The sequence below is a fragment of the Rutidosis leptorrhynchoides genome, chromosome 4 (assembly GCF_046630445.1).
Source record: "Rutidosis leptorrhynchoides isolate AG116_Rl617_1_P2 chromosome 4, CSIRO_AGI_Rlap_v1, whole genome shotgun sequence".
In the NCBI taxonomy this organism is placed as follows: domain Eukaryota; kingdom Viridiplantae; phylum Streptophyta; class Magnoliopsida; order Asterales; family Asteraceae; genus Rutidosis; species Rutidosis leptorrhynchoides.
Window position 1 is genome coordinate 601,453,157 of NC_092336.1, and position 11,259 is coordinate 601,464,415.

The window sequence follows — 11,259 nt, forward strand, 5'->3', positions numbered from 1 at the left end:
TGTAAATATATTTTGAACATACTTTGATATATATGTACATATTTGTTATAGGTTCGTGAATCGACCAGTGACCAAGTCTTACTTCCCGACGAAGTAAAAATCTGTGAAAGTGAGTTATAGTCCCACTTTTAAAATCTATTATTTTTTTGGGATGAGAATACATGCGATTTTATAAATGTTTTACAAAATAGACACAAGTAATCGAAAATACTTTCTATGTTGGATTATCGAACCGAATATGCCCCTTTTTAACTTGGTAGCCTAAGAATTAGGGAAATGACCCCTAATTGACGCGAATCCTAAAGATAGATCTATTTGGCCCAACAAGCCTCATCCGAGTTACGGATGCTTTAGTACTTCGATTTATCATATCCGATGAGAGTCCCGGAATGATGGGGATATTCTATATGCATCTTGTTAAGGTCGGTTACCAAGTGTTCAACATATGAATGATTTTTATCTCTATGCAGTTTGCGAAATGCCTGATATGAGATGTGTTATAAAAATGAAATCTTGTGGTCTATTATTATGATTTGATAATATGTAGGTTAAACCTATAACTCACCAACAATTTTGTTGACGTTTTTAGCATGTTTATTCTCAGGTGATTATTAAGAGCTTCCGCTGTTGCATACTAAATTAAGGACAAGATTTGGAGTCCATGCTTGTATAATATTGTTTAAAAACTGCATTCGAAGACTTATGTTGATGTGTAATATTATTGTAAACCATTATGTAATGGTCGTGTGAAAAACGCTATATTTTAGATTATCATTATTTGATAATCGTCGTAATATTTTAAAGGTTATGGTTTGTTTTAAAATCGAATGCAGTCTTTGAAAAACGTCTCATATAGAGGTCAAAACCTCGCAACGAAATCAATTAATATGGAACGTTTATAATCAATATGAACGGGACATTTCATTAATAGGTAACGAAAAGATGATTTATAGAAGCAAATGACCAAAACACTCAAATGATTAAGTTATACTTCGGGTAATATAGTTTATCATTGATTAAGTCTAATTATTGATAAATGTACACGTCGCAAAACGTAAAGTACGCGTTTTCTAAACGTACGAAAGGACGTTCGAGAAACCGGAACCGGGACATAAGTCGAGCGCCAACGTACAAGACAACCAGTGGCGGAACTTGGATCATTTTTTTAGGAGGGCCGGACAATAAAGATTTTAAAATACATTTACATGTAACACGAAAATCACCGTGTGTGTTTACTCATCTCATAACAAATCGTTAAATTTGCATCAATTTATTGAAAAGTAAACAATGTGAAATTGTTGATATTTTCTTATACATTTGTTCTAGGTAACTATAGATTATGCATAAATGTATAGATTTAACGAAATATTATTAAAAAAAATTCCCTGTTAGAGACCTTTATTTTATAAAGATCTGCAAATTTGTTTATATTACCATATAGCTTAATTATATTTATAACAATTTGGGACCAAACTAAAAAGCCTAAAATTTAAAAGATGAGTTCTAATTTACAATTTGATTAATTCCTGGAAGTTATACATAAAAGTAATGGAATTTTCTAACTTGGAGTTTAGAAATATGTCAATAGATAAACAATACAGGAGTGTAGGCAATATGTAAGCTACAAATTTAAGAGGGCCAAAATAGAAATACAACAATCAATAATCCATCACAACCCATAAATTACAAAATATATACACCATTGTCCAAATATTTAGGATGGCTAATGCCCTCCTTAGTCCCTTCTAAGATCCGCCAGTGAAGACAACGGAGCTAAAGTTACAAGTCAACCATGCACGAGAATATAATATAATATATAATTAATTAATATAAATTATATGTATTAAATATAAAATAATATGTCGAAAAACAAGAAAACAAATCAGGTGTGAGCTGGTTCAGGGAGCTCCGCGATCTCGGAGCTGTAAGGCATAAAAGCTCCACAATTGCGGAGCAGTCAAAATCAAAAATGCACTATAAAAAGGCCAGTTTGTTCGATGAGTTACACATCTATCTGCTCTATATATATATATATATATATATATATATATATATATATATATATATATATATATATATATATATATATATATATATATATATATATATATATATATATATATATATTTATATTATTATTATTATTATTATTATTATTATTAATCTTATAGTTAGGAGTATTATTATTAGTATTATTATGCATAAAATACTACGACAAGGTCATGACCGAGTTATTTCAAAACGGGTTTTTGAGCGGGGTGAAGCTAGAAAAATTATGGGTTATAGCTATGGAGATTATGGGTAATGTTCGTGGGTACCATAGGTGAATCAAAGGCTAACCTTTCATTTGTCATCTCCGTTGCATCTACGTACTTTCCTGCAATATTGAATCACAATATTGATACGTGAGCATTCATATCTTATCTTGTACATATTAATAGGGTATCCATGTCTAGTGCTCGAGTATATATGATTATGCATGCTTGTATGCTTAATTTCGTCGTTAAATAGGTTATAATGAATCACGAATTTAATACATATGCTACTGATATATAGTATATGATATGCATGTCGCTGGAAATCTATCGAAAAATTAATAACTTTTCATTTAGAAATCACGTGATTTCGATGAACGGATTAAAAGCTATGGTCAACTGAATTATGATTGACGTTAATTGAAATTGCTTTTGAATCTACAATTAATATTTAAACAACTTGTTAAAAAGATTAATAAATTGGATTTTTGAATACTACTAGTCGAGTAAATGAATTCTTATATAAGACACGTCTCGTTTTGTTAAACAATTGTCAAAGTTGACTTTTTTAGATGACTTTTGTTAACTTTTGCATGTCAGTCTCGAGCATTAGGATTGTGATACACTATGACCTGACCTAGCTTGTTAGACATGTATTGACCAACATATGTTCTCTAGGTTGAGATCTACGATTATTTTGCATTCCGAGTTTCGGTCACATTTCGGTGAATGACCTTATGTGTTGCTAAGGTGAGTTTCATTTGCTCCCCTTTTAATTGATTTTGCAATCTATATTTTTAGGCTGAGAATACATGCATTTTATTTTAAACGCAATGGACACAAGTACATATTAAATTCTACACTGAGTTTGAACTGAAAATCCCTTAGCTTTGGTAACTAGTAACTGCCAGTTATAAGAACTGGTGGGCGAGAGTAGTTGTATATGGATCCATAGGGCTTGACATCCCCGTCTGTTCAAGGTATAGAAATCCTAGCCTGAACTATAAAACAGACGTATGCTATTTGAGGTTAGTACACGTTGGATTGCGTGTATTGTACATGTTGGTTGCATGTATGTTAAAATAGGGGTACTTATTATAGACGTTAAAGTTTAGTTACCAGGGTGCTCAATCTTGTAGAATATTTTGATAAATGTTTCTGGATGAAACAACTGAAATCTTGTGATCCACCTTTACATACAGATTATGCGCAACATTAAAACTATGAACTCACCAACCTTTGTGTTGACACTTTTAAGCATGTTTATTCTCAGGTTCCTAGAAGTCTTCCGCTGTTTGCTTATATGTGATACACGCTATGTGCATGGAGTCATACATGCTTTATTCGAGAAAATGTTGCATTCACAAAATCATCACCATGTATCTTATTTTGACTGCATTATCAACGGATGTAGTATTGTAAACTATAATTTACGGTGATTGTCTATATATAGAAATCATCAAACGTCAAAAAACTTTGGAATTTGATATTCAATTATGGTGTGCCTTTTCAAAAGAATGCAATGTTTACAAAACGTATCATGTAGAGGTCAGTACCTCACTGTGAAATCGATGAATGATGTATTCGTCCAAATGGATTTGGACGGGTCATCACAACTCCCTACGGTATAATTATAGGTAATTATCACTAGTTACCCATCACCACCCGTAATTAACCATAGGTACGGCTTAGTTATCCGCGTTAGTTGCCCGCATTCACCATGGAGAGTTTTACATGCATGTGGGACCCTCGATGCTTTAAATTGTTTATACTCTGTGACAGTGGCAGATCCAGAAATATATTTCGACGGGGCAAAAGTTTGATCATAAAAAAAATTTTGAATAGAATTATAAAAAATATAACTACAACAGCAAGGATCGAACTTGGTACCATTAAGATGTTAACATGGAGCGCTAACCATTTGATCTATAAAAAATTGTTGTATATTTGGTACATTTATTATATAATACATAGCTTCGGTATGATTTTTATTATTATTTAATTAAAAAAAAATGACGAATAATTTTTAATCGTCGGGGGGCGGATGACCCCGGTTGCCCCAAGGTAGATCCGCCCCTGCTCTGTGATTTTTTTTTTTTTTGTACATTGTTATATATGATATGGAGTGTTTAGTTGTAGTATTTGATGAGTTAGCGATAGGATATGGATGCTTATGTGACGTTTATGTAGCAGTTAAGAAGTTGAATAGTGTGTGACGACCCGAAAATTTTTGACTAAATTTAAACTTAATCTTTATATAAGTTCGACATGATAAGCAAAGTCTGTAATGTTGAGTCTAGAAAATTTTGGAACGATGTTCATATATTCAATTGACCTTCGACTGCTCCCAACGATTCACGGACAATTATTACAAATAACTTTAAGTATATATATATAAATATATAAATATATATATATATATATATATATTATATATATATATATATATATATATATATATATATATAGATGTAGGAATTGGAAATAATAAAATTTAATCATTTGAATTAAGAATTATTAATATTAAGTATTGTCATTAAGAATGATTATTATTATTATCATTAATATTATTATATATATCATAAAATAAATAACATGTAATATTAATATCTAATATAATAAATTTAATTATAAGTTAAACTATAATTGTTATAATAATATTATTATTACTTTCAATATTAATATCTATATTAGTATTATTATATTATTATGAACATGGATATAAATGTAAATTGTTATATTGTTATTACTAATATTATTGTAATTAGTATTATTATTAGTATCATTCTTAGTATTATTTAGTATTATTATTATTATAAATATTATCATTTTATTTATTTATTTTTATTAACCGAAATTATTTATTTTATATATATTATTAGTATTATTAATTATGATTATTAATATTAATAGTATTATTAATATAATATTTATATTCATTAATTAATTGAAAAATTGTACATAACGATGCTGAAACCGTTACATATCCACATCAACATTCTGTAAATTTTGTTTCTGTTTAGTATTATTAGATATCAGAATAAATTGTACAAATCTGTTACAGCAATATCAAACTTTTTATATTTTTATTTTATATTTTTTTCTGTCCTTGTGATAATTCATGTCGATACACCTTCGCCTATAAAACAAATAATTTCTCAATGTATTAGGAAATCATTCAACTCGTCAATACCACTATCAATTGCAATCACAATCAACTGCCTTCATAAGAAAAAGAAATCAGAAAAGAAGAAAAACTATGAAATAAAACTCACGACCAAAATCACCCATTTCAACACTAATATCTCTCTTGATCATCTTCACGACACCACAACATCATCTCCTTCGGTCTTCTTCAACTGCACTCACGAACACCATTATGTAACCCACATCGAAAACCTCCTACTCATACTACTAGCCTGCTCTTATGTTTGTTTTCAAACCACACACCACTATAATTAACTTTCTGTTTTCCTTGAACCGACATCCTTCACCACCGCTACTAAGCCGCCACCTACTATCCTTGTTTTTGTTGATCACCAACACAATCCAAAAACCACCCAACGAAACCCACTGTTACCATTGTTTCTGTTTCTTGAACTATCAACCTACTTTCTCCTCTCTTTAATCGTCTATCTATCTCTTAAAATTCTGGTTGAACCGCCACTAGAACCATCATGTAAACCCGTTTTGGGCTGCTGCTTTTCTTCTATATGAAAACCATCATCACCATAACCACCAACACTGCTGCTGCCCATTTGGTTTGTATTTACAGGTTACTCAAAGCTCATTCGAAAAACACAACTACAATTATTAAATGTTGTTGCTTCGATTTAAAAATTAGTGCAGCTGTGATATTTGCTTATTTATATTCGTAAAATCAAAAGGTAACAACTTCATGTGTAGACTTTTGAGTGCACCACTTGTATCCCACTCAAATGACTTTACAGCTAGCAAACCAATAATTAATCGCAATATCCTAGAACTAACCTTCCACGCTGCAACTCGCTATTTCTTTCCATTATTATTCAAATGTTACGGGCTATAGATCCATCTACTTTAGGCCGTTTCCTGTTGGTGATGTCGGGCCAAGACCCAATTATCATTGTGGTTGGGCAGATGGCCTGTACGTGCCTGTTTAACCAAACTATTGCCAAGCCAAACCATGATGACGTAATAATATTACATGGTCTGATAAAAATGATAACTAGGATGAATTGATGATATCAATGATGATCGCGTTGTATAGATGATGATGATGTTTACGAGCATGATGATGGCGATTTAGATGATGAATATGTTTTGATGTTATGATAATAATAAATGTTAAAGTGTCTCGTTCCTGTTTTCATGACATCGAAACTACATGATATGTTTGTTGGGCTGTGACCTTGAGCTCAATATAACATGCAGTTGGGCCGAATTTATATTGGGCCGTGAGTATTTATTTTTCCTTGGGCCGTGTACTAGATTATATTGGGTTGCAAATGTTGGGGTTTAAACTATGATCCAGTTATTGTAGAATGGTAATGATGATGATATAAGATTATGATGTATAAGATAATGATGAGGTTAGGATACATGTTTGATGATGATGATATAAGATTATGATGTATAAGATAATGATGAGCTTAGGATACATGTTTGATGATGATGATATTGATGATGATGCCACGATGAAGATGATGATTGATGACTAGGTTATATTGATGTTGATGATTACCGTATGATGATGAAAATGTTTAGATGATTTAGTTGTTATGATAATATAGTATTATGACAAATGGTTTAGATGATGATGATGATGATGCAATAAGAAGATATATGGTGACGGAGGAACGGTTAGGGTTGTTATCGGGTCAGCGGGACGTCGCGGGTTCAAACCCGGACTTGGGCATTTTTTTAAGGGCTACTTCCTTGAGGTAGTTACTTATTATTATTATTATCATCATCATCATCATCATCATCATCATCATCATCATTATTATTATTGTTATTATTGTTATTATTATTATTATTATTATTATTATTATTATTATTATTATTATTATTATTATTATTATTATTATTATTATTATTAATATTATCATTTTTATTATTGCTAGTATCATTATTATTTTTATAAAAACCATATTATTATTATTACCAATATTACTATTAATATTATTATTATTACAATAAAAGTTAGTTATATAAAAATATACTTAATAAAACTATATTAATGCTTTATAAATTTTTATATAAAATAAATATAATTAAGTTAATAATGAAACATATAATTTATTAATATAATAATTATATCAATAATAATAATATATATATAAATTTGTACAGTTACATGGGTGTTAATATATATAAAAATGATATAGGTTCGTGAATCCGAGGCTAACCCTGCATTGTTCAGTTCTGTCGTATGCATATTTTTACTACAAAATATCGTACCATGAGTTCATTTGATTCCCTTTTACTCTTTATATTTTTGGGACTGAGAATACATGCGCTATTTTTTAACTGCTTTATTAAATGCTTTTGAAATATATTTTGAACTGAGAATACATCAAATGCTTTTATAAATGTTTGACGAGATAGACACAAGTAAAACATTCCTCGAATGAATTATTATGCAGACAGAAGTTCTGTGGATTATTATTGAATTAGTTGGACGTTATAATTGCCACTAATTGTTGTGAATATTTCCCCTGATTATTATTGCTTGGTAACCTAAGAATTAGAAACGGGTATGACCCTAATTCACGCGAATCCTAAAGGTAGCTACCGGGTTTAACACCCCCACCCAGAATGTTCACTAGACAGAAGAGCTAGTGGGCGTGGTGTTTAGTACTTCGAGGTTTATATATTATACAGACGAGATGTTCTGTTTTGGGGATATTATTGATGCGCATTATATGTTAAGGTCGGTTACCAAGCCAAGCAATGAATGCAAAGTGAATGTTATGTATCGAGAGAATGATTTTTTTTACACAGGTTATGTGTATTATATTTTGTGCACGAGATATGTGTACGGTTATTAAAAATCGCGAGGCAACCTACGGGGGAGAAAAGGATACGAACCTACTCTGCCAAGCATTATGAAAAATGGTTTCGTACACGAGATAGGTGTACTGTATTTAAAATCTTGTGGTCTATCAAAATGATGAATTTTATTGTTTACGATAAACTTATGAACTCACCAATCTTTTGGTTGACATTTTAAAGCATGTTTATTCTCAGGTAAGAAAGAAATCTTCCGCTGTGCATTTGCTCATCTTAGAGATATTACTTGGAGTCATTCATGACATATTTCAAAAGACGTTGCATTCGAGTCATTGAGTTCATCAAGAATATTATCAAGTCATTTATAGTTTAGATATATTATGAAATGGTATGCATGTCTGTCAACTTTCGATGAAATGAAAGTTTGTCTTTTAAAAACGAATGCAATGTTTGTAAAATGTATCATATAGAGGTCAAGTACCTCGCGATGTAACCAAATGTAATGTATTCGTCCAGATGGATTAGGACGGGTCGTTATATAGTGTTAGTCACGATGTGAAATGGTCAGATGTTTTTAGGTCAGATTCTGGTTTGACGGTTGTTGGCACGAGCTAGGATCGGTTGTAAACTTGTAATGTTACTAGTTTTTTGGTTGTTTGATCCGGTCTATGTAGCTTGTTGTCATTGTGTCACGGACTTATCTCGATAAGCTCACGTGCGGCACTTAGTCTCTACTAAGTCAGCCTTACTCGGACCTTATAACGATTCAAGTAACCAAAAGAGAAAATATTATAGAACAAGTGGAATTGAAGAAAATACTTATATTGCTTGAGAATGCTTTACAAGAGAGAATGTTTGAGATTTGAGGTGTGGTGTGCCAAATGAGACCACCCCTATTTATACTACTCCTAACACAAAATGGATGGCTAAGATTAATCTAAATCAATGGTTAGGATCTAAGTACTAGAAACTTCAAGTATATACATGGAGATAGATATTTCCATGAACATTCCATACCATTCCATGGAAGAACTCATGGGAAAGTTCTAGGGAGCTTCCATGATGTTCTTGGGCCTTCCATGAGGTTCTTGGGTTAAAACTCTTAATTGGGTCATAATCTTAGTGGGTTGGGCCACAAACTTGTTGGGTTGTGACATTCTCCCCCACCTAAGTTCGCGACGTCCTCGTCGTGTGATCCTCGTGATACTTCTTGATTTTGTCTGTGAACTGCCACAATAAGTCTTCGGCTTCCCAGCTTGCTTCACTATCGGGCAAGTTACGCCACTTAACTAGGTATCATGCCACAACAAGGTTTTTGGCTATAGGATCATGCTCTAATCCCTCCTTTATACGATCTTGAAGGAAGAATTGTGGTTTTGTGATCGCTGCAAACTCCGCCTTACGACTTAGGGCATCAGCTACCACATTGGCTTTCCCAGGCTTATACTCCAACACATAGTCAAATTCGGCTAAGAAGTCTTGCCAACGAGCTTGTTTGGGACTCAACTTCTTTTGGGTTTGAAAATAACTCGTTGCCACATTATCCGTCTTGATCACGAACCTTGATCCCAAAAGATAATGCCTCCATGTCCTCAAACAATAAATAATCGCTGTCATCTCTTTCTCTTGAACAGTGTACTTCCTTTCCGCCTCGTTAAGTTTTCGACTTTCGAACGCGATTGGGTGACCTTCTTGCATTAGAACTCCTCCAATAGCAAAGTCCGATGCGTCTGTGTGTAACTCGAACGGAATGGTCACATCCGGAAGTCTCAACACCGGTTCTTCCATGACCGCTCCTTTCAACTCTTCGAATGCTGCTTGACATTTCTCATTCCACAACCAAGCTTTGTTCTTCTTTAACAATTCTGTCAATGGAGCCGCTTTCGCTGAGTATCCCTTGATAAAACGACGATAGTAGTTTACTAAACCAAGAAAAGATCGTAAATCAGTCACCTTCATTGGTGCCTCCCACTCTTGAATTGCCTTGACCTTAGCCCCGTCCATAAGTAACTTCCCATTTTTAATTCGATGTCCAAGAAAATCCACCTCCTCTAAGCCGAATGAACATTTCTCTAGCTTCACATACAACTCGTTGTCCCTTAGTACTTGGAATACTTGCTTCAAGTGCCTCACATGATCTTCCATGGTATCGCTATACACGACTATGTCATCCAAGTACTCCACGACGAACTTGTCGAGGAAGTAGTGAAATAATTTGTTCATCAAAGTACAAAATGTGGCAGGGGCATTGGTTAAGCCAAAGGGCATGACTAGGAATTCATAAGCGCCATACCTCGTCACGCATGTGGTCTTAGCCTCATCTCCTTCGGCAATTCGGACTTGATAATATCCCGATCTCAAGTCTAACTTGGAGAAATATCTCGCCTTCCCAAGTTGATCGAACAAATCAGCAATAAGTGGGATTGGGTATTTGTTCTTGATAGTTACCTTGTTGAGTGCCCGGTAATCTATACACATCCTCAATGACCCATCCTTCTTTCTTTGAAATAGCACCGGAGCACCATACGGGGATTTTGACGGTCGGATGTATCCCGCATCCAGCAACTCCTTGAGTTGTCTTAGCAACTCCTCCAACTCGGGTGGTGGCATTCGGTATGGGGCTTTGGAAGGTGGTTTTGATCTCGGCTCCAACTCGATCGCATGGTCAACCTCCCTTCTAGGTGGTAACTTCTTTGGTAACTCCCTGGGCATGACATCCTTGAACTCATCAAGGACCTTCTCAATTTCCTTGGGTACCTCTAGTTTTCCCTTATCTTCAACCGTCTCTTGCTTTGCTACTGCTAAATAGCATGTCTCATTCTTGTTGTACCCCTTCTTGAATTGCATGGCCGAAAGTGACTTGGATGCACTCTTGCTTCCACGTTCGGTTGACACCATACAAGTCTTCTCACCATCCAAGATACACAGTGAATTAGCAAACGGCATAGGGAAACCGTGTACCTTATCTAGGAACTCCATCCCAAGTACCAACTTGAAGTCGTCCATAGGC